The sequence below is a fragment of the Corythoichthys intestinalis genome, chromosome 22 (assembly GCF_030265065.1).
Source record: "Corythoichthys intestinalis isolate RoL2023-P3 chromosome 22, ASM3026506v1, whole genome shotgun sequence".
Taxonomy (NCBI): domain Eukaryota; kingdom Metazoa; phylum Chordata; class Actinopteri; order Syngnathiformes; family Syngnathidae; genus Corythoichthys; species Corythoichthys intestinalis.
In genome coordinates this window covers 30362404-30383324 of record NC_080416.1, presented here as the reverse complement: position 1 = coordinate 30383324, position 20921 = coordinate 30362404, and the positions used below count along the sequence as shown (strand labels likewise).

At 39.2% G+C, this 20921-nt stretch overlaps 1 protein-coding gene across 2 annotated transcripts in view; it reads right to left on the bottom strand.

Moving 5' to 3' along the window:
- Positions 1 to 20921, bottom strand: part of ahdc1 (AT hook, DNA binding motif, containing 1) — a 76929-nt gene that overhangs the window by 15470 nt on the left and 40538 nt on the right. For both annotated transcript variants that reach the window (XM_057827364.1, XM_057827362.1), the window contains exon 4: positions 2676 to 2885. The gene's annotated coding sequence lies outside the window, so the exon portion shown is untranslated. The remainder of the gene's footprint in view (positions 1 to 2675; positions 2886 to 20921) is intronic.

Sequence of the window (20921 nt, the reverse complement as noted above, 5' to 3'; positions counted from 1 at the left end):
GCAAGAACAGGACGAAAATGCGCCAAAGCTTCGTCATACGTTCACAATGTGTGACATTTTCTTATCATACGTGTAGTTAGTCAGGCTGCATCGTAGCAGTGTATGGGCCGTGTTACTCATGTAACATGTCCTGCGCCCCACTCCCACCCTGACAATCAATCCCAAGGATGTATAAACAATTATGTTCTTCAAGCCAGGCTTACTTGTTTTGAAATACATGGAAAGATTTGTTTATACCATGGGTGTCCAAACCTGTCCTCAAGGGCCGCTGTGGGTCCTGGTTTTTGTTCCTACCAATCGAGCAAAGACAGTTTAACAAATGAAGTTTGTGCTAAAACAAGCAGCACCTGACTGCAATCACCTGATTACACTTGTGAGACACCAGATTGTGTGAAAGGTTGTCCTCATGATGGGTTTGAACAAAAACCCGCACCCACTGCGGCCCTATGTGGAATAGTTTGGACACCACTGGTTTAGAGCATATGCAATGTTGCCTTTAGCCTTTAAAGGTCTGTGCCGAGTGATCATCAAACACTCAATGTAACTTGTAGTGTTAGCATAGCATTGCATTTGCGTTAGCATTAGCATTAAATTAGCGTAGCGAGCGTCCTCTAAAATTGTTGTTGTGTGGTTTTCGTTTTGTTGGCTTACTGCTCTGTGCTTCCGTTTCCAAATAAAGCCACTGGAAAACCCTCACTAAGTTGGCGTCGTACTTGTAGATGCTACAAGATGTGATTTTCTGTAAATTTTCATTCGAAATTGTGGGAAACATTTTTTTGTTTCTATTTTTGGAATAAAACATTTTAATTTTTACTGAATAAAATGTGACAGAAACATTTAATACATCTTGAAATTACTAAAATATGACTAAATCCTGATTTATGATTCTACATTGCGGTGACGGCAGAGCGACGGCATAGCCACTACATCGTCATTGAGCATTCAAAGTTCTGCGTCAAGAGAACGCGTTGTTCTGTAATTCACCACCAAGCCACTAGAGAGGTGTGGCTTTGTCTTTTTACGGTTTTGGGTGATTCTTGTCAAATTCCTTTAGTTTTCTTTCGGTCATCCACAGCAATGGCAACGGAGATGGAACGTGTGTATTTGCAGCTGCAGCTAATCAATATTGTACAACAAATGTGAATACAAATGTTGAAGCGTAGGGTTCACAGAAGACGTTTGTGAATGTTTGAAAACAGCGGAGTTGTTGTGCTGAACCGGAAAAAACGTTCCGAGTGGACCAATCACAGTCCTTTAGGTCAGGGCCGGCCCAGGCCATTTTGGGGCCCTAAGCAAAATAATGCAAAGGGGCCCATATTTTTCGCCCACCATTTCGTCACAATGATCTGTGAAACCCATACATGCAATCCAACCAATATGTCCATATTTTGTATATTAATCAGATTTTGGTGCACTGCATACTTCAAACTTCTCATCCCAAATGATTGTCAGTATTTACAGTAGATAGCGCCAAACCTTATCTAAAAGAGGAAAGAAAGAAGTTAAGGAAGAACTTTTATTTTTTTTAAGCTTGTAATCAAGTATCAAAACTCACAAAAGTCAAATAAAGCAAACTGTAGTAAACAAAATAGAATATAAATTAAACAATTGCCAGATTGAGGGCCCCCTAGCGGTCAGGGGCCCTAAGCAGCTGCATAGTCTGCGTATAGGCTGGGCCGGCCCTGCTTTACGTTCACATGACCACGCGTTGACGAGACACGTAGTCAGGATTTTTTAGAGGCGCACGTCAGGCTACGGCATAGAGTCGTAAATCGGGTCTGCGTTAACGGCGTAGGTCCGCCGTCAAACTGATTAGTGTTTTGTCCAAAAGACTAAGACGAAAAAAAAAGTTGTTTTACACAATGATCAGCATTTGGTCGCTCTGCAATGTTTTTTGCATCTAAAGTATGTTTATGTATAGTGCTGCAATGATTACTCGATAAAGTCGAGGAGAAAAAAGCTTTGAATTCAATTTTGTTGCTTTGAGGATTCGTCTAATTAAAGTGCCGTTGTAATGCTTTGTTTTGAAAGTGTTTGCACTTTGTTTTATTGATTAGGGTGGATACACTTCCTCTAGTGGCAACAATGGATATGACATAACTCATCTAACATGGCTGGATCCAGCTGCACCCTGTTAAGACCAACATAAGGTTGTAAGTTTTTGTTTGATCTAATCTGATTGTTTATGCATTTGTAACTTAGTTTAGAGGTATATTTCTGCTGTTTTTTGTAGGCACATGTGTTTGAACGAGCTTTGTGAAAAAAAAAAGTAAGCACTTTATAACATTTAAGCTAGCAGACTTTTGCAATGCAAGTTAGCCACTTGTTCCTTTTGCTGTACTTCAGTTCTCATTCATTAAATTTTTTTATACCGCCAATGCCATTCATTTCAATAGCAAAAAAACTTCCATTCACTCCTACTAATTTCCTACCAAGGACCCGATATCAATAGGAAGTGACCCCAAAATGCCCCCTAATAAACAGGAAGTGACCCAATATACCAACCATCACAGCAAAGCTACCATCGCAATTTCTGCAGAAAATACATTTTCTACATAGTTTACATTTTACACTTAGTTCTTAACACAGTGCTGTACACATTTTGTTCCATATTAAATATTATTTCCTGAAGTGTCACACCCACGCAGCAGCACAGCAATTAGTTCCGCACTTACCATTCACGTCCCACTTGTCCAGTCAACACCGTTGGCTCGCCGGCTGATTCGGATTCCGAGGCTCACCTCACTCTGTCAGCCGGGCTGGCGGAGTTCTGCAGGGGATCATTGGGTCATCAATACTGCAGTGGGCAGCAGCAGCAGCAGCAACTCGCACACTTTGGCTCAATCCGGCCGCATCCCGTCTGCTCTTTGCGTTGCCCATGGTAGCTGAGAGCGAGCCAGCGAAAAGATAGGGGATGAGGGTAGGGGAGTCGGGGGCGTAGGGGTGAAGGTGAAGAAAGGCAGAGTAGAAAAAAGAAGACCAATAAGAGATGAGTACAGAGTGAACCGGCAATTATTTTGGAGTGTGACCTGTTATGCCCGTGTAACGGCTTTTCTGCCTAAAAGTGATGTGGTAAAATTGAAAACTTACATTTTCATTTCAAATCTTTTCAGATTTCATAATTTAAAGTAGCTGGAATGTGCTGTTTATTTGTTTTTCTTCCTAAACGGGGAAGTGTTACTAATGGAAACAATAAAAGCTAAGTAAAAGTCTCAAGGCTTTTAAGAATACATCAAGAGACTTTTTTTATTAAGTATTTAACTCATACCTCCGTGAATTTGCCCCCCCATCATACGCAAATTTGTATAAAAATGATGTCAATCGTTTGTGCTACATTTGTGCTGCTATCTAGAGCTGTCCCGACTAGTTGACGTCATCGATGACACAAAAGCGTCAACGAGCACAACATCCCGTCACCGGTTAATGAAGGGTTAAAAAAATATATGCGTGAAAAGTTGAGTCGGTATGCAAGCGAGGGAAAGCGGCACAAAGCCAAAAAAGCCCACCAGAGTGGCCAAAACATTGACTTATTTCAACGAAACAAAGGAGGGTACACTGTTGTGTCCTGTCTCTTCAATGCCAAGCTTGGCTGCACGTCGGCCGTGAATGAACACCTAATGCGCCGTCACCCAGTTGTAATTTTAGAAGACGACAGGAGACAACAAGCTGGCAGATTGTAAGTCCAACTAACTAACGACATGTTTTATTGAAGTAGCATTATTGAAGTGTCCATTTATCGCACGGTAAATAAAAATGAGGGTTGCGTTTTATCGCCGCGTGCGTGTGTGAGTGCATACATTGCATATGGGACTCCAGTTCCTTTCACAGATGCTTATTGGTCATTAACACGCCGTAGAATTAAAGTTCAGACAAACAAAATAAGGAAACACATCTATATTAAACATTGTAAATGTTAGCATTGCTACATTGAGGCTAATGGGGAAAAAAAGATTACCTACTTTAGCCTGCTATAAAACATTGGTAGTCTTCTCCCAAACGCAAACTTGCGGTTAAAAGGTGACAAGCATGAAAAATCGCTGGTTAACAGCATTTGCAAAAGAAAAAAATCAAAAAAAGAAAAAAATGTATTACTGGCACCACATGTAATGACGAAGAGTGCTTTTTTTGCTGAGTGTAAACCTTACAGTTAGCGGTTAAGCGAACGTACTTCCAGTGAACATTTCAAAATAAAAGCACACCATGTTCGTCATATAAATAACGATTTCTGGAGCTAATCCCACATACTTCAGAATTCAGATTCTACACTACGAATAGCTTTAAAATGACACCCTGTATGAAAAATCTGATTGCAATGAATAATTATTATACTATTATATATAGATCGGGTCCGATCACGTCATTTTCAAAGTATCGGAATCAGCAATAAAATATCGGACATGCCTTTTTTAAATTTTTTTTATTTATTTTTTTAATTAATACTGTATGTTGAATGTATATATTCGTCCGAGTTTTATTCATTTTTTTCTTAATGCATTGCCAAAATGTATATGATCGGGAAAAATTATCGGGAATGATTGAAATTGAATCTGGAGCAAAAAAAAAGCAATCGGATCGGGAAATAACGGGATCGGAAGATACTCAAACTAAAACGATCGGGATCGGATCAGGAGCAAAAAAAACATGATCGGAACAACCCTAGTAGTATACTATAATATTAATGCTGGATATTTTTTTTGTTTTAAGAATTGTTTTGAATCATGTTGGAAAGGCGAAGTCAGTGTTCTGAATCTGTTTACATTCCATTCTTTTGCACGAGTTAATGCGATTGACCTCATTGTTTATTTGTGATTTATTATTGTTATCTACATGTTTATTTGTACTTTAATGAAGAATTTAAGTGTTCCAAAATGTTTTTGTGAATTAATAAGCGTCAACAATAAATTTATTGCTAAATTAGTAAAAACAAAAAAATGATCAGATTAGTCAACTAATCGTAAAAATAGTCGTCTGACTAATCGGGAGAAAATTTGTCGTTTGGGACAGCTCAACTACTATCGTTTTATAGATACAGTGATCCCTCGCTACTTCACGCTTCAAACTTCGCGCCCTCAATCCATCGTAGATTTTTTTCCCCTCAATTAAAAAATAAATAAATAAATACAGATGAGCTGTCCCAATCCGATCACGTAGTCTCACTCTTCCTCACTGCTTCTTTTCTTGGTCAGGCAGTGCACTGGAGTAAGTTGCTTATTAAAGTTAACAATGATTGACAGACGTTTAGGTTTGATGTTGCCAGAGATGCCTGGAAGCTGAAACTTCAAAGCGCCGGATGTGTCAATCATCGTTTAACTTATTAAACAGTTGCTGGGGCAACTCATTGTGTGTAAGTGAGCAGCTTGAGCGGATTTGAGTGGACACACTCAATGAAGCATTTAATAAAGACAAGCATTTTTCTCTTTTAATCTTGTTTAAAAATAATTCAGAGGGACAGGAACATGTTTAATACTTATCATAATTAATGCTTCAACGATTAATCGATTAACTTGAGTAACACAAGTAGAAAAAAAAATTCAAATTAAATTTTGCTGCTTCGAGTATCCGTTTAATTAAAGTGTTGTAAATAATCGTTTGTTTTGAAAGTGTTTGCATTTAGTTTTATTGATTTTGGTGGATACACTGCTCTCTGGTGGCAACGTGGATATGACATAACATAACATTTCACATGGCTGAATCCAACTGCTTCCTGTTAAGACCTACATAAGCTTAAGTTTTTGTTTGAGCTAATCTTTTTTAATGCATTCATAACTATTTATATTAGTACATATATATACAGTATATATATATATATACAGTATATATATATATATATATATATATAGACGGTATATATATATATATATATATATATATATATATGTATATACTAGTATATATTTAGAAAAAAAATTTTTAAATTTTGTTTGCACTGCTATCGTTTTATAGATATTGAGATATAAATTTCGTGTGATGACGTCACTCGCAGCTTTTCCTTATCAAACTCCTGCGGCTGACGGAGCGTACCACCTCTCTCAATTATAAAGGGGTATCGAAACAACTAGCGCGAACGTAGCACAAACGAATGGCACACCTTTGGGTCCATTTTGCAGTAAATGGGGGGCTTGAGATATGAATTAGGAATGATGACGTGACCCGGAGCCCCCCATTTATTGCAAAATGGACTCGAATAGATGCCATTAGTTTGTGCTACGTTGGCGCTAGTTGTTGGGGTAGAGGGGCGCCCCATGTTATTGAGAGTCAGCTGTGATGGATGGACTGCGACTGACATCTTCAGTTGAAATGAATATCTTAATACAGTGATCCCTCGATTTTTGCAGTTAATGGGGACCAGAACCCGCCAAAAAAAAAACGAAAAGTAGCACCCCCCCACACGAGAAAAACTTTTTTGTGTAATCAATGTATTCATTCAGATTTAGCATTGGAAAAAGATACATATAAGACATGCTTTTTCACTTTTTTCCCCAAAGTATAATTTAAAAAAACTTTTATGTACAGTATATATATAAATTTTAATAAATTGTTTTTAAGCACTTTAATTATTTTTAAACAAGAATAAAGATGAAAAATGCTTGTCTTTATGAAAAGCTTCATTGAGTGAGTCCACTCAAATCCGCTCAAGCTGCTCACTTACACACAATGAGTTGCCACAGCAACTGTTTACAAGTTAAACGATGATTGACGCATAAATGCTTTGGCCTGCAAGCATCTGTGGCAAGAACAAACATTAAATGACTGTCAATCACCGTTAACTTTAATAAACATATCCAGCAAACATACACTCATAAAAATGAATCAGGCAGGTTGTAAAGTTTACTAAAAGACAGTGTGCATTTTCAGCAAGAAACCATCATGTTTCCAAGGTGAGCATGATTGAATCATGCAGTCTCTACATAAACATGAACAGTGAATGAGGAGCTTGATTAGATATTGTTGATGCAACATAATGTTAATGTGTCTTTCCAACTAATTGCAATGGTCTCGTGATTTCTCGCAAGATTTAAAAGTAGGATTGCCAACTCCCTGAAAAAGTAAGGGACACCTCATTGGTACCGTCACCATTAAATTATTATTTTGTATATGAAAAAATATTTTTTATTAGATGGTACTTTGTTAAGGCAAAGGCCCAGCTTGTAAAATTCCTCAGCTTTATTTTTATTTCTTTCTTTCATAATCTTATTATCCACATTTTTTCAGCGCAGTGGAGACTCCAAACCGTTTGACCGACCGGCACCGTTTGAATATCAAAATGACCGTAATTCCATTCATTTTTAATGGCAAACATTTTCCCTTCATTTTCAATGACAGGAAAACATAGGTGGTTGTGATTTTTGACCACTTACCATTACAGCCCATTGACATTGTAGTTGCGCCTAAGTAAGTCAATACCACTGACAGCTATGTATGTCCATGCCATTGTGTATCATGAATGTCGCTACTATTGATGCCAATGTACTGGATTCCATTGAGGCATATATAAATTGATGCCACTGACGGCCAGTTACGTTAAAATTAGGGCTGTCAAACGATTAAAATTTTTAATCGAGTTAATCACAGCTTAGAAATTAATTCATCGTAATTAATCGCAATTCAAACCATCTCTAAAATATGCCATATTTTTCTGTAAATTATTGTTGGACTTGAAAGATAAGACAAGACGGATATATACTGTAAATTCAACATACTGTACATAGGTGGTGTATTTGTTTATTATAACAATAAATCCACAAGAGTGCATTAACATTATTAACATTCTTTCTGTGAAAGGGATCCACGGATAGATTCTTAAAAGATAAATGTGAGTTTGTATATTGTGACTAAATATTGCCATCTAGTGTATGTGTTGAGCGTTCAGTAAATGATAATGTGGTGACAAAACTGTTCTGCTCAAATGCATGATGGGAAGTGGGTAACCATGACTGTGTGTAGCGGCTTCAAATAATATATCTTCTCTATGTTGTGTACAATGCAGGGTGTTAAGAAAAAGATCAACTCCTGTCATTCTTCCCCACATTGCTCGCCTCAATAGTTGTAATTGTTGTGAAAGCGATGTCACAGCTTTACGCAATTAAATGCACGGTCCAAATGAATGCCTGTATCCACTCCACTCACCTGTCACTGCCACTTAGCTCTGTATATACGTAGAACGTCGCTATTGTAGTCTGTTTGCGGCAATGCGTGAGTGGGTCGTTCCGTGCATCCGTTATATTTTAACGTGATTAATTTAAAAAATTAATTACCGCCCGTTAACGTGATAAATTTGACAGCCCTAGTTGTGCCTTATGTTGGCTCAACATGTGTGCTTTATGTTAAAAGAACACAAATGCTAAATACGGAAGGAAAGCAATTTAATGAGGTGCAGTTTATATATATCTTTAATGTCGGTTCAACATGTATTTTGTGGTGAGCATGAGTGCCTTATGTTGGCTCAACAAGATTGTGTTATGTTCGCTCAACATGAGTGCCTAATGTTGGCTAGACATGTGTGCTTTATGTTAAAAGGACACAATTGCTAAATGCTGAAGGAAAGCAGTATTATCAGGTGCAAATTCTTTCCATAATTTTAAAATGTCAGTTCAACACCCCAATTTTTTGGAGTGCAGCTTGACCAACAAAGAGCAGCGGGAGGGAGAGTGAGACTATGTAATCGACTCGGGACGTTGGATTGAGGCCGCGAAGTTTGAAGCGTGAAGTAGCGAGGGATCACTGTAGCTATAAAACGATAGCAGCACAAACTGATTTTTTAAAGCACAAACGAATAGCACCATTGCGGTTTCGTTCAATGGTAGAAGGGGGGCTGAGTGACGTCATCAGTCGAAATTAATATCTCAAAAACGGCACAAACAAAATTTTTTACACCACACACGAAACATAAACGATGGACACTATTTTTAGCTATTTTTTACCAGATTGACCAATAAAATAATTGTAAATATCTTAAAAACAAAAGCAGCACAACCTAAACTTTTTACAGCACAAGTAAGCATAAACGTAGCACAAACGATTGACATCATTTTTAAATTTGCGTCTGATGGGGGGCCCAACTTCATGGAGGTTGAAATGACCCATACATTTCTTAAAATGACATGGAAGTGACACAACATGAACTAATTGCCTGCCATTGATCCTGATAGACATCCAATTCACTTATACTGTAAGGACTGTTAGTGAATGCTGATCTTCCAGTGCCATTGACGGTGATGGAAGTCCAATCGATTTCGAGGGAGGGGGCAAATGAACAGTGAATGAACGAAGTTTGACCACACCTCTGTTTTCGAGGAGTACCATTGATTTAAAGTGTGGCAGCAACCAACTGGGATGTGGCACTAATTAGTTATTTTCTGCTTAGACAGACTGTGATAGAAAGGGGAAATTAAATGGACTTCATAACAAGATCAGCAGGCTGGAGTCATCCCTCCTCAAAAAAAAAAAAAACTTGCGTCGTTGTGTGTATTGAATAGCAGCCACCAGAGGGAAGCAAAGGGGTGATGATGCTTGCGGAGTCAAGCGGATGAACACATCTAGGATGACAGCCAAAATGATAAGGTGTGCCTGTTTACGTAGGTCACATCTGCAACCGTTCGAACACACAATGGCCACAACAACGCCCACAACACCTCTGCATCTCCCTCACTAACATATGGCTGTGATTAGTGAGGAAACAGCATGAGAGGGGGAGACGGAGTCGAAGAGGGAGGAGAGAGTTGCATGTGTGAGTGTGGTTAAGAAAGTACTGTAAGAGGCAAAATGACAGATGGAAGAAAGCACGTTAAACAAACACACTTTCTAACTCGCTAATGTCCTGCAGCTTAACTATCTCACCAGACTTTCTAACATTCTCATAAGGGGTGGCAACATCTGGGTACCTCATGATACGAAACAATTTGGGATGCAAGGCTCACGATAACGATGATCTCATGTTATGGCAATACAATAATTATTGATACTGTACATGGGTAGTGTTGTGCATGAACGCGTTCAATGAACGATCGTTCATGAACATGAATAACTATTCTTTCAAATTCAGTTGGACTTTATTTAGCATTTTTGGATAATGTTTAAACAAGTTGCATCATAAACATACTTCTGCAACATGAATGCGGCGTAAATAAATGCTTAACGTCACCGGGAAGAGGCGGTGAGAGTAAGCATGTTGCGGTTACCGGTTTCAAGGTTTACCGTTGTATAAAAGCATTATCTATTTTTTTTTATGTCTCAGAAATGCGGCAAGAAATCCGTGGCTTGGAGCGGCAGCGCTCACCACTCCCCCTCCGATTGTTGCTCCGTCATGTGTCTGTCGGTGACACTTCACCTCAGCTTTTTCACCCCTCAAAAAAGAAAGTTGCTGGAATGGGAGTACTTCGGCTACCGAAAAGAAACAGTGGCTTAGAGGAAGAAGGACAGCAGGACCTCCAACAAGATTTCACATTTACATAACCATCATCCGTCACTTTACACAAAATATTAGGTAATTAAACGCTGTCATGCACGTTTCCCACTAGCTACGAGAGTCCACGCCAGCGTGTTTAGTGTGTGTAGCGATGATTAAACAAATAGTATATAACGTAAGCTTGTTAACGAGGCAGATAACGTGGCTAGTTAGCTTGCCAAGACGGCTAGCTAGTTTCCTCTCTACCATTAGCCTACAATGGTCTTCCATCATTATAAACATCTGGTCAAAAAATCATTTTCATATTGCAGCCTGATGTTTTTTCTCTCTGGCAACTTTCTGTGTTGAGAGAGGGTGTGTGTGTATAATGTGTAAATAATGACACGAGTCATACACACACTCTCTGTTTCTCACTTTCGCTCTCCATTAATATTCAACTAATTAATATTAAAAGTAGTAGTGGTATGTGTTTTACAAAAAATCAATATGATCATCTATTTTTTAGTGCAGTTCTATATTCCTAAGGGTACCTGTTCTAATGTTGAGCTGTGTCTATGGGTTTAGTCCATAAGTTCTATTTATTTCAGTTTTATTTAAAATATGTCAGTTATTTTTTTGTTATTTTATTTACTTATTTTAACATAATATTCATGTTGATGTTCCAATTTGCAGATATGCCGTGAAAATTTTTAAAAATCCTGTTAAACGGAAGAAAGTTTTTGGTTTTTATTATTATTAACTTTAACCCATACATCTCAAAATAACACATTTTACAACTAAAATTGCAATACCGGGATACCGTTAAACTGCGGTATTTTGCTTTAGGTTATCATACCGTCAAAATTTCATACCGGAACATGCCTAGGTGAGAGAGAGCTTTCCTTCATGTGCGTCCATGACCAACAAAATTCCTTTATTTATAGAAAGTTTTTGGGGTCTACTTTGGAATGTTACATGCATGTGCAGAATTTGAAATTTCTGATGGGGTACATATTACAAAATCTGATAGAACACTGGCCCAGTACCAACATTTAAGTGAGTGTTAGTAACACTCAGTACCAGTACCGACGCAGATTTGAAATTGAATATGAAGATCTGACCATTTCAGTGTTTAAATGGATGAAATAATTACTGTCTGTGGTTCTAATGTTCATTCTGTCAGTAATAGCTTGCAGCAATTATTGGGCAGAACAAAAGAACTACAAAAGTTAATTTTTTGAACCATGAACTTGAGTTCAAGATTTAACTGAACAGCTCATTTTAAAATGTGTGAACTGCAATTACTACGGTAGTTCATGTAGAAAATGAACTTTCCCAACACTGTACATGGGTCAGGAAATAATTTTATGATACAGTGATACCTCGGCTCACGAACGCTTAAGCTCACGAACTTTTCGCCTCAAGAACATTAAATTCGCGAGCATATAGTCTCTGCTGGCGAACTAGTTTTCGGCGGACGAACCAAGCCACGCGGTCGGACAGCGCCACGAGAAGCTGACGCACGCTCACGGCGTCCCAGTTCGTCCCCTCCCTTTCGTTGAGTGCGGACGTGGTTTGTGTTTGATAGACATTTTGGACCATATTGAGTGTACTTTTGCTATTATGGGACCGAAAAAGAGTTACATACAGTCCTTATGGAAGGTGACTCGTGTTACCAATTCGCCCTCGACTGGTAATTGGCGGTGCTTTCAGCTTCCCACCGTCGTGAGAAGTGGACCGGCGAGTCACGTTGGCTCGTTGTCGTCGGTTGTCTTCGGTGCGCCCGATGGCGGCTTGCATACAAACACCCAGAGGTGTCGGATGGCTTTTTGTGGGCACTTTTATTAACAACCAAAAGCATGCGGGGGGCACAGCAGTGGAGTCTACGCTAACTGCGCACTTTGCCGGTAACACTCTCCTTCCAAACAGTAACTCCCTCCCTCCTCCTCCCACTCCTCCCACTCCCATACCATCGCAAAGGTAAATAAAACAACTTTATTATACAGTACAGTTTATTTCTTTAATTATAATACAATAGCACACTTATTATACATAAAATAAGGTATATTTTTGTGTAGTTTTAAGGCTTATTTAGTAGAAAATTATGTTTTATGGGGACCTGGGAACGGATTATTCTCATTTTAATGGTTTCTTATGGGAAATAAATGTTCGGAAGACGAACTTTTCGCCTCACGCACACTTTCTGGGAACCAATTATGTTCGTGAGCTGAGGTATCACTGTACTTTACAACAGTGTTTTTCAACCTTTTCTGAGTCGAGGCACGTTTTTACTAGTGCTGCAACGATTAATCGATTAACTCGAGTATTCGATTACAAAAAAAATATTCGAACTAAATTTTGCTTCCTCGAGTATTCGTTTAATTAAAGTGGCGTTGTAATGGTTTGTTTTGAAAGTGTTTGCATTTAGTTTTATTGATTTAGGTGGATACACTGCCTTCCAGTCTGCCTCATTTCACATGGCTGAACCCAGCTGCTCCCTGTTAAGACCAACATAAGCTAATTTTTTGTTTGAGCTCATTTTTTTTTTTAATGTGTTCGTAATTTAGTTTAAAGATATATTTAGCCGTTTTCTATGGGAATATGTGTTTGAACCATTTTATAGCATTTAAAGTAGTGGACTTTTTCTGTGTAAGTTAGTCAATTGTTCTTTTGTTGCACATATGTCCTCATTTATTTATTTATACCGTTTGCGGCTCAGGTCAGGTATATTAATTTTTTTATGTTCCTTATCCGATTACTCGATTATTCGAACTAACTAGTTCATCAATTAATCGACGACTAAAATAATCAATAACTGCAGGCCTAGTTTTTACATTGGAAAAAAATCTCGCGGCGCACAACGAACCAGAAACGTTCCAAAATTACTTTCTGTACAGTAAATTATAAAATAATTTCTCAGTATTTTTACTTGCTCAGTGTGAAACTTAAGCCTGTTTAGATGAACACAAAGCCGATATCCTGCCAGGAATCTTCTTCAACAGCTCTCAGCCTCTCTCTGTTTTTATTTTTTATAGCAGTTAGGCTTGAGAAGCTCAGAATTATCAGACAGGCCGACTTTAGCAATGCAACGCAACCGCATCAAGGCTGAGCATCTCGCTGAAAATCGCTTTGTAGGCAAGTTTGCATTAATGTCTCTGCCACATTGTGGGAATTTTTTGATTTAGCAATAAGCTCAGCAACAAGGCTTTGAGGACTTTCTCATTAACATTTGCGTTTTTTCCTCAAAAAAGTTACCTGTTTTTCTGTGTTTTCACGAAAACAGTCCATCGACTTGTCTTGAAGTGACGGGTGTTTCATTTGGAGATGACGTTTAAGCTTGCTTGGCACCATGGCGCTGTTGGAGAGCTGCTCGCGTCGCGTTCAAGAACTGCTTGGATGACTAGCCATCAGCCACCTTGCTTACCCTCGACAACGTGTTGGAATACAACACAGGGGCAGGATTGACGGTTGTCACATACTGTACGGATAAAATGGAAAGGACACTTTCGTGTATATGGACACTTGACGAGGCCAATCAAATGATGTACAGAAGACGTGCTGGGGTCCACATTGTTGCGGACAGCAAGGTGGCTGATGGCTAGAAATCTGAGCAGTTCTTGAACGCAACACAAGCAATACCTCGCTCATCTGCAAGAATTTTTTACCAACTTCTTCCTTCCTACTGCAACTCTGACGTAAAAAAAAAATTAAAAATGCGATATTGGATCATTTCTCACGGAACACCTGACGATGTCTCATAGCACACCGGTTGAAAAACACTCCTCTACAATGCAGTTAATAAATAGCTGCGAATTGAAACAAATTCATCTCTCTAGTATACAGCCAATTCATTTGAACTGGGAGGGAGGGTGGCATATTAATCTATTTATTTGTAAGTCTGAATAATCGATTAATCTGATTACAAACATTTAATGCCTGGCAGAATGAATTTTAGGGGATTGGGAGAGTAAAAGGAAACAAACGTGTCTGTGCTTGCAATTAGGAGTAGGGACCTCTTGGTACCTCACGATACGATACGATTTGCGATACAAAGCTCACGATAACGATGATTTGACGATACAACGATTATCGATACATTGGTCAGGATCATTCTAGGATATTCTACAAACAACTAATTAAGACAAAAACAAGCTTCTAGTGTGAATTGAAATTAGTTTATCACTAGTAGACGTCCAATCTGTTTGAACTGGGAGGGTCGCTGACATCCCTCCCACTTCAAACGAATTGAACATCAAGGGCTGTCAGTGGCAGTCAATGCCAGGCAATTACATAATTTTGGGCCATTTAAGGTCTCACTGGAACAACACCAAAAAAAGTTCCAGCATCATCATCTTGTCCAATGCAGATTTTTGACTCTTGACAAGTTGATGATGCTGGAACTTTTGTTTGGTGCCGTTCCAGTGAGATTTACAAAGTGCCTGAAGAAAACATCGAAATTCCCTCAGTCCATGATGATATGGGGCTGCATGTCAGGCAAAGGCACGGGGGAGATGGCTGTGGTTAAATCTTCAATAAATGCACAAGTTTACATTGAAATTTTAGACAGCTTTCTTATCCCTTCAGTTGAAAATATGTTTGTCGTTTTCCAAGATGACAATGCATCATGACACAGAGCTAAAACTGTTAAAGCATTCCTTGGAGAAAGATTCATCCAGTCAATGTCATGGCCTGCAAATAGCCCAGATCTCAACCCTATTGAAAACCTGTGATGGAAATTGAGGAAAAAAAAAAAAAAAAGGTCTACAGCAAGGCTCCGACCTGCAAGGATGATCTGGCAACTGCAATCAAAGAGAGTTGGCACCAAATTTATGAAGAATACTCATCAAGTCCATGCCTCAGAGACTGTAAGCTATTATAAAAGCCAGATGTGGTGCTACTAAATACTAGAGATGTGTTTTGATTGTTATTTCTTTGTTTGCTTCTAATGATTCCATTTATTTTTCCTCAGAATGGAGTGATTCCATATATATTTCCCTGCACTTGCTCTATAAAAGTAACATTTACTGACCACCACAATGTTTTCTATTCATTTCTTTTAGTGTTTCTGAATGATAAAGAGTTGCACTTTTGAACTAATTCATTATTTCTTCAAGCTTTTTATCCGAGTTTGTTCTACATGATAAAATGTCTGAGTGAGTGCTCGTCCGAGACTGGTGATTGCATACTTTTTGCTAGGGGATGTATTATGGTGGAAGATTTTGATAACCCGTTGGTTCCTTTTTTTTTTTTTTTTTTTTCAAACATTGACACCTTTTCAACACGATATCTCGATTCTTGGCAGGAGCATATCGATAACTTTTTCACCATTTCGATATTTGTGACACCCCTACTTGCAATAATATTTATTTTGGCTTGCTAAGATTGCACTTTCAAAAGAGCATTTAGCCTCAAACAATAGCCTCAAGTGGTATACAACAAATGAATAAATAAGTACAACAAAAGAATTTGCTAACTACGTCCAATCCATTTTGACTGAACGAATGACCTAAAATGAACAGGAATTGACCGGTAAACTCCCTCAAAACCGGGATGTGGTCATGTTTGAGTGCCATTCACGACGTTCGACGTCCAATCCATTTTGACTGTCAAAATGAACTGGACGTCTAGCGCCGTCAATGGCAACAAATGAGCTAAGATATATGTAGCAACCTGGGAGTGCGTTGCAGGCTAGAGACATTCGCCCCTTACCAGTCAAAATGGATTGGACACTGAATGCCGTCAGTTGCATCCAGTGAGTTAACTTATTAGGCCAAAAATAAAATACCGTATTGGGCCGAATATAAGACAGCCCTGACAGCCACAACCCCTGTGGGGTTGGTGGTGCGTCCCCTCTTGCCATCCCTGAAGGCCGGTTGATGGGTGCGCCGGTGGCCCGGGGGACCACCCTGGATCCCAGGGGTGGGACGATGGCTTCTTTGCTGGGCTGCGGGAGGAGGGATGGGCTGCGCTGAACGCCCCCCCACCCCCACCCCCCGGACGGACTCATGGAGACGAGAGAGCAGAGCGAGAGTTGGGAGGAGGGAAGGGAGTTCTGATGCCGTTGCAAACACGATGCTAGTTGGCTCCAATAAAACCTGACTGTAGCAGATACAGTATATGGGGCTAGATCAAACTACGCCCACATGGTGCTACGGTGGATATCAGATGTAGATAGAATTAGATGCAAAATTACAGACACAGCGGCGTTAGCACATGTATGGAGAATTAGATGCGAAATGATACACTCGCTGGCTTTAGTAAACAGCAGCCATCTTAAAGCAGTAGACTTCTCAGGTAGGAACCTTCCTAGCGAACCTAAGTAACTTTTCATCTAAAATACTCCTAAATAGGCAAAATCTTGTCTTGAATCTATATTTAAATGACGAAACAGTTTTAAAATTTTCACATATCGAAAGTAGAGAGTAGGGAACTAATGCAATAATGGGAGCAATTTTAACAACTTTAACGGTTGATTAATAATATTAAATGACTTCCAAACATAACAAAGGTTACTATGTTTTTTTTCTTTTTGAATGAATAAAAAAAAACATGAAATGTAACACCATTTACTTTGTCACGTAACTAATGACTCTTACATTCAGGTAACTGAGTTACTAACTCAATTACGTTTTGGGATAAGTAATTTGTAATTAATATTTTTTTTAATTAAAATAATTAATTTTTAAAAGAAAGATCAACAACACTGCTCGTATAATGTTTACATTATACACACCCTCTCTTAAAACAGACAGTTGTCAAAGGAAAAAAACCACGAGTTTTACCACTGCTAGACACACTAAACACGCTGGAGTTAACTCTCGTAGCTGGTGGGTAACGTTCATGATAGTGTTTACTATCGTTTAATTTTGTATAAAGGCAAAATCATATTGGAGGTATTGCTCCTAAGCACCTATCTAAGCCGTTGCCGCCTGTAACTTTTCTGTAGCCGAAGTATTCCCATACCAGCGATTTTGTTTTCTTCAATTTGGGAAAAAGTTCAGGAGAGTCACCTCCTCCAGCCATCATGTCGCACAGCTGACTCACTGACACTGAGCAACAAGCTATGGGGGAGGGTTGAGCCTTGCAGCTGCAAGCGACGGATTTCTCCCTGCATTTTTGGCACATAAAAAATACCTTAAACCTTATAAAAGGTATGACAGAATTTTTTTGCGGTTTTGAAACCGAGATGTTTTCATACCACGGTAGAGGTGCACGATAATTATAGGTCCGATAATTATCGTTCCGATAATAGGAATTATAATGTCATCCCAATAAATCCGATAACAATATGTTATCGGGCCTATTAATAATAATTTTGACACAGTGTCGGATTGGGATGTGTGCGTTTGTTTCCACTCCTGTTTGTCTAGTATGCAAAGTTTTGTTACTGTTCTAGAGGCCGTATTTTTCCCTCACTGAGTTATAAACCTTAATATGGCAATTAGCAAATGTTTGCATTTTACAGTGTAATGTTTACAAGTTCTTGAGAGACCTTTTGGTTATTGATAGGCTTGCTGTTCTGTAATTGCCAGGTTAAGAAAGGCGTTTCACTAGGGCTGTCAAACAATTAAAATTTTTAATCAAATTAATCACAGCTTAAAAATTAATTAATCGTAATTAGTCGTAATTCAAACCATCTATAAAATATCCCATATTTTTCTGTAAATTTTTGTTGGAATGGAAAGATAAGACACAAGACGGATATATACATTCAACATACTGTACATAAGGACTGTATTTGTTTATTATAACAATAAATCAGCAAGATGGCATTAACATTAATATTCTGTTAAAGTGATCCATGGATAGAAAGACTAGTACAAGTTATAGAAATTTTATATTAAAACCCATCTTAATGTTTTTAAAATTTGTAAAATTTTCAATCAAAAAATAAACCCGGCTCGCCATTGTTGATGTCAATAATTACACAATGCTCATTGTGCTCATTGTGTGTCCCATAAAATCAGTCGCATCCAAGCGCCAGCAGAGGGCGACAAAACACAAACACAGGTAACAAGTAGACATGACACTACTGTCATTTTAATCTGTTTTAGCGGGGCATGTGCGTTAATTGCGTCAAATATTTCAACGTGATTAATTGAAAATAATTACCGCCCGTTAACGCAATAATTTTGACAGCTCTAGTTAAAACAGGTGCCATTAATACAGGTAACGAGTGGAGCCTCGTTAAAAGAAGTTAGACCTTTGACAGCCAGAAATCCTGCTTGTTTGTAGGTGACCAAATACTTATTTTCCACTCTAATTTGGAAATAAATTCTTTAAAAATCAAACAATGTGATTTTCTGTTTTTTTTCCCCACATTCTGTCTCTCATGGTTGAGGTTTACCCATGTTGACAATTACAGGCTTCTCCAATCTTTTCAAGTAGGAGAACTTGCACAATTGGTGGTTGACTAAATACTAATTTGCCCCACTGTACATTGAAAAATTATATATATACAGTGTTGTGCACGTTACTTTAAAAAAGTAATTAGGTACATTACTCACTACTTCTTCCAAAAAGTAACTGAGTTAGTAACTGAATTACTCTATAGTAAAAGTAACTAGTTACCAGGGAAAGTAACTATTTCCGTTACTTTAAAAAGAACTTGTTGTATGTCAAAGAATTTGAAATTTTCTGAGCAGTATTCGAGTCAGTGGAATAGAGAAGAACAGACAGGTAGTTAACTTGTTCGGTGCTTCAGCAGATTTGAATTGCTTACCAAAGATGTCGACAAAAGCTTTGCCCCGGGACATAAATTACACATTACATGCAGGTTCTTTCCTTTAATTTCGACAAACTTGAAATAGTGTCTATATCTTCACCTCTTAAAGGACATTTTTTCTTCTGAATGCTCTGCCATCCCGACCCTGTGCATCTGTTTTGCGTGTGTGTGTTTGCCGCACGCGCTGTTCCGGTTTGCTTGTGAAATCACCGGCTCTGATTGGCTTACCACGACACATGACTCTAACCCTCAGCCAATCACAATCACTTCCATCGCATCTCTCGAGAGGCTGCATTCAGGTAGGCTCGTTTCCCGACAATTCACGTCACCTTCAAAGCGTCTGCCGTCCTCAAGATGGAAGCAGAATTATTGCTGGCTGACAGTGGGAGATGGGAACGAGGCTAGCATCAGGTGTAGCAAACACAGAAACGTCACCAAACTTTGGAAAGCATTGTCTAATTGAACGAGCAGGGACAAACAGCTTGGAGTCAGAAGTACGTGCGCTATTCTCTAACCTGAACGCACCCCAAGTCTTGGATGACAAATCAACAGAGCAGAGAGTCGACTCGACACGGCTGGTAGTTTCAATTTATTCAGAGTAAGTAACACATTGCTTTTGACCGTCAGTAACGGTAACGGCGTTGTAACGGCGGAAAAAGTAATTAGTTAGATCACCCCGTTACTGAAAAAATAACGCCTTTACGTAACGGCGTTATTTATAACGGCGTTACTCCCAACACTGTATATATATTATCGGTTATCGTATCGGTATCGGCTTTGAGGATCAGGAAGTTATCGATATTGGTATCGGTTTCAAAAAATGGATATCGTGCACCCCTATACCACGGTATACGTTGAAACCAGTAATCGGCACATGTCTCGTCCAGCCCACGAGATCTAATTGCCATAAATGTGGCCCGCAAACCAAAATGAGTTTGATTGACCCCCCTGCTTGCTCCATCCTACCCTTATTTTCTCCTCTGCCCTCACTTTGACTTTCTGCCATCATCACCCTTTACTTCCCTCCACCCACACACTAACTTCCACTTGCTACTCTTGCTTTAACACATCTTCTCAATCCCCCTTCCCCTATTCTCACTTCCACCTTTTTTATCCTCACCCAAACTCTACACATCTTCCATCCTCTAACTAACAACATTAATTAATCATCCTTCTGACCCGTATGTTCGTATGTGAGACGAAGAGACAAACACATGCTTTAATTAAACACACAAACACACTCTACTTGCTGTGAGTGACACTGCGACGGCGTACGCGCACACACGTGCAAATATGCCGCAACAGCTTCATCCGCCCACACGCTTTGCACATAAAGACAAACACGCAAAGACACACACGCACGTGTGTGTACGGGAGTGATTAAGCGAGCTTGCGCACACTATGATTCATTGTTTAAGCAAACACTTTTGGCATCCATCAGCCACCAGTCGGATAAATTCATCTTTCTTACGTGCGACAAAGCCTCGCGAGTACACAACAGTGTGTGCGAGTGTGTAAGAATTTGGCCCGTTGCCCCCACAAAAACCAGCTTCACATGTGCACTCCCTCTCATCTGTCTCAGACGCACGCTCCTGCCAGCGGTGCTCAATGAGGAACTCGACCCGATGTGTGCGCGCGTGCGTCTTCCTGGGTGTGTTTGTAAAAGCACTCAAAGAGCTCTAACGGGTGTGCGGTTGTTGCTAAGAGACAGGCAGCAGCATGGAAACAGCATGGGGAGGTGGAAGGGAGGGACTGGAGGAAGATGGGGGGGAGAATAGGATGTCAGGTCAACCGAGAAACAGAAGGAGGTGA